We start from the raw sequence: 5,993 nt of genomic DNA on the forward strand, positions 1-5,993 counted from the left end.
TGAAATTCAAAATTCAGTGTTCCTAAGTGGAATTTTATTGGAATACAGCCACATTTGCTCATTTATATATTATCAATGCTACTTTTGCACTATAATGGCAGTGTTTAGTCTTTGTAACAGAGACCAAAAGGCCTGCAGTGCCAAAGCTATTTATTATCTTGGCAGTTACAGAGAAAGATTGTTGACTCCTGTAATAGAGAATAAAAATTCAGATACTCCCTCTCAGCCATATTTGCAGCTGGGAGTGACCCACATGGCCCATTTCTGACAATGAGATGTCAAGAAAAGTCTGCAAGAGGGATTTTAGGAAAGAAGAGTAGTTCCTATATAAAGTAGAGCATGGCCAGGTGGGATTACATGGCTCAAGGTTGTAATCCAGCGCTTAGAGAGGCCAAGGAGGGTGGATCACTTGAGCCCAGGAGTTTGAGGTTGGCCTGGGCAAAGTGGCAGAACCCTGTCTCTACAAAAATATATATATATATATATATTTTTTTTTTTTTTTAATTATCCAGGTGTGGTGGTACATGCCTGTAGTCCCAGCTACTCAGGAGGCTGAGGTAGGAGGATCAGCTGAGCCTGGGAGGTCAAGGGTATGGTGAGCCATGATCAACCAGTGCACTCCAGCCTGGGTGATAGAATGAGACCCTGTCTTAAAAATAAATAAATAAAGTAGGAAACTTTGACCCAGATGTGACACCTGGAGTTGTGGTGACCGTTTGGCCACCATAATGAAACAAGCATGAGGCTGACAGCATTCGTATCTGGGATATACCTGGGTCAAAGATCCAATGTTTCTTGTGTCTGGAGTTGGAGTTGATTTGAAGCCACATTTAGTTTGTCTAAAGCTAGTCTCAAGAGTAGTCACTGGGGAGAAAATAATTTAGACAGGTGCTTCCACTGGGCAACTCTGTTTTTTTAGGAATTTGATTGTTGTCACTAACCACAGATTCCAATTGAGGGGAGCTCAATCTCAGTCCAAATTAAATCTTCCAAGGTGCTTGGAGTAGGAGGGACGTAAACACTTGTTTAAAAAGCTGTATTTCAAGATAAAATGTGCTAATTAATGGTGGCGAAGATGTAAACATATCAATAATTCTAATTCCCACTACTCAGTGAATCTTTTTGTTGCGATTTGATAATTTTATTTGATGTATTTGGTGATCAGCAATTAGTTCTCATCCACATCGACCATCTGTAGATTTTTGAAAATGGTAACAGGTACATAGGTAGCCAAAGTATAGAGCTTATTTGGTGAATCTTCATTCTCGTTATGTTTTCTGGATAACCGCACACAGATTCGGTAGGGAACATTCCTCATTCCTTTGGCGCAGACAGCTTTGCTGAGCCTGGTATCAATGCACGCATCTGGAGTTTCCATCTCTTTTTTGGCAGATTTTCGAATCTCTTTGAGTGCCCCAGGGACACGTGAATGTGCTCGTGAATGTTGATGGTGTATTCTCGGGTCACCACCTCGTTGATGACAGAATGGCCCTTTTTCTTCTCACACCCTTCTTTGCGGGAGCCATTCTGCGAGGTGTAAGTTGGAAAGGAAGCTTTTTTAAATTTTTTTTGAGATGGAGTCTCACTCTGTCACCCAGGCTGGAGTGCAGTGGCACAATTTCAGCTGATTGCAACCTCTGCCTTCTGGATTCAAGCGATTCTCCTGCCTCAGCCTCCCTAGTAGCTGGGATTACAGACATGTGCCGCCACACCTAGCTAATTTCTGTTTTTTTAGTAGAAACACTGTTTTACCATGTTGGCCAGACTTGTCTTGAGCTCCAGACCTTAGGTGATCCACTCAGCTGGGCCTCCCAAACTGCTGGGATTACAGGCGTGAGCCACCATGCCTGGCCTACTCAGTGAATCTTTGGTATAGGAGAGATAATTTTATTATTGCAAGTGAATACTTAATAGGTCTTGATTGTTAAGTTTTGTAGCAGTAATTTAGATCATGAAATCTCTAGCAGAGACATTCCATCCATAGTCTTTTTGGGAACAAGACATAAATAAATAAGATTTTGATGTGTATATTTTTAACGACTAAAAGGCTGAATAAAATAAAAACTTAGAGTAAATGCTATGTAAAGATTCAAGCATTTCCTTACATTTCATACCTTTAATTATACCTTGAGTTTCAAAAGCCACAGGGTCTAGGCCCACTGTCATTAAAAATACGTTAGAAATCCGTTATAGGAAAAGTTTTCTCCCTGCGGAAAGAGAAACTGAAGCACAGAAAAGATGGTCACAATCGCAGAAAAACCCTTTCTGTGGGACTCAGACTCTTAGGGAGTAGTCACTTTTGTTAGTTTTAAAGCCATTCAGACAAGACAGTGCATTAAGGGAAACTCACAACAAAATCTCACCCAAACATATGGAGACCTTCTAGAGCCTTAAGCCGTCATTCACACTTAATTCCCAGTAGCTGGGAAATTTCAGGGTATCGTAGGTTATATAGTTAAGTTGGAATTAGTCGTTTTCCAAAAAAAGCTGCCCTCTGGAACATTAAAAAAAAAAAAGTCTCCAGGCTAGGCATGGTGGTTCACACCTGTAATCCAAGCACTTTGAAAGATCAAGGAAGGTGGATCACCTATCACCCATCTCTACTAAAAATACAAAAATTAGCTGGGCCTAGTGGTACACACCTATAATCCCAGCTACTTGGGAGGCTGAGGTGGGAGGATCACTTCGGCCCAGGAGGCAGAGGTTGCAGTGAGCATGATGGCACCACTGCAATCCAGCCTGGGTGACAGAGTGAGACCCCATCGCCACACACACACAAAAAATGTCTTCCTACCATCCCTTCCAAAGGTAGAGAGAGCTGCTAGCTAGGCACTAAAAACCAGGGTTGCTCAGTATTCTTTGCCTAGGTTGACTAATTTGCCTAGGATCCTACTTTGCCTGGGACTGAGGAGGTTTCTACTGAGGCAGGACAGAAGTCGGACTTGTTTTCTATGCATCGGTCAGGATTTTCACGGATCAAAACAGGATGTAGTAAAGAAATCAGCCAAAACCAGCTAAAATCAAGATGGCAAAGAAAAGCACCTCTGGTTGCTCTCGCTGCTCATTGTACACAATTACAACTCATTAGCATGCTAAAAGACACTCCCACCAGAGCCATGACGGTTTACAAAAGGCATGGAAATGCCCAGAATTTACCTTATATGGTTGGAAGAACCCTTGGTTCCAGGAACTCCACACCTCTTTTTTGGAAAATTCATGAATACCACGTCTCTCCTTTAGCATATAATTAAGGAGTAGCTGTCAATTGTAGCTAGCCGGCAATCCACAAGGGCAACTCTGCCTATGGGTAGCCCTGCTCTGTCTCTGGAGCAGCCATTTTTACTGTTATCTTGCTCTCAAATTCTTTCATGTACAAAACTGAGAACTCCCCTGGGCTAAGCTCCAATTTTGGGGTGTGCGTACATCACTAGGACAGGAGCTTTTCCTACTAAACCAGGAAAGTCTCAGGCAAACGGCAACAAGTTGGTCAGCCCATCTGACTCCTTGGCTTGAGCTTTCCCTTAGCGCCCACCTAAATCTTCCTCATCCTTGCATGCCCAAGTCAATTCCATTCCCGCCATGACTCCCTTCCAGATCCCTCAGCCAGAATGAATCTCTCCACATGCCCTAAGCACTGGGTTGGTACTGCTCTTTTGACACGGGCCTCACTCTCTCTCCTATGAGATGCTTCTCGCAGTGTGAGTCCCGAGAGGGCAGCACACACGTCCATGCCTCGGCTCTTTTCACCAAGTCAGCGTTCGATCACAATTTTCCATCACACACTGGGAGTGCACTGAAAAAGCGGGCCCTGTGCTGCATCCAGGCTTCTTACTCACTTATTTTGAGTCATGGTCTTGTTCTGTTGCCTAGGCTGGAGTGCAGCAGTATGATCATAGCTCACTGCAGTGACTCAAGTGATGGCATGGACTCAAGTGATTCTCCCACCTCAGCCTCCCAAGTAGCTGAGATCACAGGCATGCACCACCACACATGGCTAATTTTTAAAATTACCTGTAGAGATGAGGGTCTTGCCATCTTGTTCAGGCTGGTCTCAAACTCCTGTCCTCAAGCAATCCTCCCACCTTGATCTCCCAAAGTGCTGGGATTACTGCACCTGCCTGGATGTCTTAATTTTTTTTGTTTTGTTTTGTTTTTTGAGATAGGGGCTTGCTCTGTTGCCTAGGCTGAAGCGCAGTGGCTCAATCTTGGCTCACTGTAACCTCTGCCTCCCAGATTCAAGTGATTCTCTTGCCTCAGCCTCCTGAGCAGCTAGTATTACATGTGCCTGCCACGGCACGTGGCTAATGTTTATATTTAGTAGAGATGGGGTTTCCCCATGTTATTAGTCAGGCTGGTCTTGAACTCCTGACCTCAAGCGATCCACCAACCTCAGCCTCCCAAAGTGCTGGAATTACAGAAGCAAGCCACCGTGCCCAGCCTGGACTTCTTAGTGTTTACTGGCATAAACACACCTTACAGCCTGGGCCTTGGCCCCTCTGTGAGAATCTCTGAATCATAGAGAGATGCAGGAAATTCCAGTTTAATTTAGTAACCACAAACAAAGCTGAAAGTCATTCTTCAGTGGATTCTTGCCAAAGAATTCTGGCAAAGAAATAATCCTGATGGAACTGAGAGAATTAGCAGAAAACGCATTATTACATGCCCTCGATAGGGTATCAGACTAAAGTCACTGCATCCACATGTTTTCAAAATCTAGAGCCCAGAGCAAAGAGAAATCACAGGCAAGATGGAACAGAAATTGCTCCTTTGAAATAACGGTGGCCCTGGGGCAGTTTCTAAGCCTATCAAGATGTCGAAAGGGAAATAATCTCTGCAATAAAGGCAGTCCAAAAAGGTGTGGTAAAGGCTTCTGTGAGATCCAAAAGTTTACAATCAACGGTTCCTTATGAAGAGTGTTTTCTCTGGCCACAGTCACCATTTGGGCACACTGCTTTGCATAAGCTTTGTCATCTAAATGTCTAAACTCAGTGACTGCAGTCAGGTCATCCTGATGGTTTGTTTCATAGAACCCTCAACAATAACAGTGGAAACATGTAGCTCTAAAGGTCACCTTGCCTGTGCAGATCTGAACAAAGCAATTTTACTATTCTGTTTTCACTTGACTATTTGAAGTTGCTATAATATCACCCATCAACTTGTCATAGTATTTGAGGGGGAGGAAATGGATTTTAAAAGTCTCTCATAATTTCAGCTAACAGCTGTCTAGCTGTCTAGGTAAGAGGTAGAGAATTCATAACAGTAATCAGGTAAATAATAAAAACCCTTGTGATAGTAGTCTGATGGAGCTAGGAGAGTTTGAACTTCTGGTATGGTTTGGCTGTGTCCCTGCTCAAATATCATCTTGAATAGCTCTCATAATTCCCATGTGTCATGGGAGGAACCCAGTGGGAGATAATTGAATCATGGGGCGGGTTTTCCCATGCTGTTCATTTTAGTGAATAAGTCTCATGAGATCTGATGGTTTTATAAAGGGCAGTTCCCCTGCACATGCTCTCTTGCCCGCCACCATGTAAGCTGTGCCTTTGCTCCTCCTTCATCTTCTGCCATGATTGTGAGGCCTCCCCAGCCATGTGAAACTGTAAGTCCATTAAACTTATTTTTCTTTGCAAATTACCCAGACTCAGCTATTTCTTCATAGCAGTATGAAAATGGACTAATACGGTAAATTGGTAGCAAGTAATGGGGCATTGCTATAAAGATGCCTGAAAATGTGGAAGCAACTTTGGAATTGGGTAACAGGCAGGGGTTGGAACAATTTGGAAGGTTCAGAAGAAGATAGGAAAATGTGGGAAAGTCTGGAACTTCCTAGAGACTTTGACCAAAATGCTGATAGTGATATGGACAATAAATCTCAGGCTGAGGTGGTCTCAGATAAAGATAAGGAACTTCGGAACTTTAGTAAAGGTCACTCTTGCTATGCAAAAAGACTGGCAGCATTTTGCCCCTGCCTTAGAGGTCTGTGACTTAAGAGA

The 5,993-nt window shown here is 43.4% G+C and overlaps 1 pseudogene; it reads right to left on the reverse strand.

Moving 5' to 3' along the window:
• Positions 1-1,127: 1,127 nt before the first annotated feature.
• LOC141584537 (large ribosomal subunit protein eL31-like) lies at positions 1,128-2,437 on the reverse strand (annotated as a pseudogene).
• Between the last annotated feature and the right edge of the window lie 3,556 nt (positions 2,438-5,993).

Source organism: Saimiri boliviensis, chromosome 5 (assembly GCF_048565385.1).
Source record: "Saimiri boliviensis isolate mSaiBol1 chromosome 5, mSaiBol1.pri, whole genome shotgun sequence".
NCBI classification, from domain to species: Eukaryota; Metazoa; Chordata; class Mammalia; order Primates; family Cebidae; genus Saimiri; species Saimiri boliviensis.